Source organism: Gossypium raimondii, chromosome 2 (genome assembly GCF_025698545.1).
Source record: "Gossypium raimondii isolate GPD5lz chromosome 2, ASM2569854v1, whole genome shotgun sequence".
In the NCBI taxonomy this organism is placed as follows: Eukaryota; Viridiplantae; Streptophyta; class Magnoliopsida; order Malvales; family Malvaceae; genus Gossypium; species Gossypium raimondii.
The window spans coordinates 40,123,534-40,124,603 of record NC_068566.1 but is presented as its reverse complement, the minus strand read 5'-3'; the positions used below and the strand labels follow the sequence as shown (position 1 = coordinate 40,124,603).

Genomic DNA, 1,070 nt, shown 5'->3' with positions numbered 1-1,070 from the left:
TGAAGTTCAACTTGAGCTTGACTCCCAAAAGGCATGTATTGCTGCGAGTTGGATCCAAAATATTGGGTTGGGTTACCAAAAGATCCTTGAAATCGAACCCGACCATAGCTTTCAGGACCCAAACTTCAGTAATAATCTGATTATCAATATCGTCAACATTAACAAAACTATCACTCGAAGCAATTGCTTTATACTCCGCATTTTTATCCTTTAGTTTCTCCTAATAAATTAATCAAAGAGTTAGAAACGGAATATATAATAAAAACAAATGCAACATAACTTAACATTATTTGCATTACAAACGACGAATTAAACCATTATAATTAAACACTATAAATATTTAAAATAATTCAAATTTTATTAACTAAACATACCATAATTTCTGCAGCTTCAGAAGTCATAGGAGATCCATCTTTCTTCCTATGTGTAATGTCAAAAAGCTGAAGGCGTCCAACTTTTTGACTAGACGACAGTTCCTACAATATAGTAGTAAAAATATTATTTAATGGAAAGTAATAAATATTTGACACTATTAATAAATTCAAAATACCTCGGCCTCAGCTACACAAGCAAAACTTTTCGACCCAGCTGTGTGAGTGAATTTCTGTTTTTGCCTGCTGCTTGTTCCAACTCGTTCACGATCCTACATTATGAAATTATTATTACGTATATAGTAAATACTATAAACCGAAATAATTATAAGAGTTTGGAAGCACGTAATACCTCTCCTTTCTTTGAATTCCAAAATCTAACCACATCTTCCCATTGGTACCTTAGCATTCTCGGCGGGACATTTCGCAATTTCTCTTTGATGGTTGTTTTTGTCTTAAAATATTCTTTCTTTAAGGTGCTTTTATTGTCTCTCTGTCTTTTTCCCAATGCCTCCTTGACATAATTATCCGAGACCTCTAAAGCAAACATCGCCTACAAAAAACACAAGTTTAGAAAGTAAATATAAATGAAACTTAAACCAAAGTATTATAAATTACATTAATGTTTTGTTACCTTAATATTATCGAGAGCTTGATTTTTGTTATTATCAGGCATTTGATGCCATGACTCGTAGTTGA

At 32.2% G+C, this 1,070-nt stretch overlaps 1 long non-coding RNA gene across 1 annotated transcript; it reads right to left on the bottom strand.

The window, feature by feature from the left end:
- Positions 1-373: 373 nt before the first annotated feature.
- On the bottom strand, positions 374-768 carry LOC105788746 (uncharacterized). Its single transcript, XR_001132142.2, has 3 exons — positions 724-768; positions 551-643; positions 374-476 (listed from the first exon to the last, which is right to left on the bottom strand). It is a non-coding gene; the product is annotated as an uncharacterized LOC105788746 (long non-coding RNA).
- Between the last annotated feature and the right edge of the window lie 302 nt (positions 769-1,070).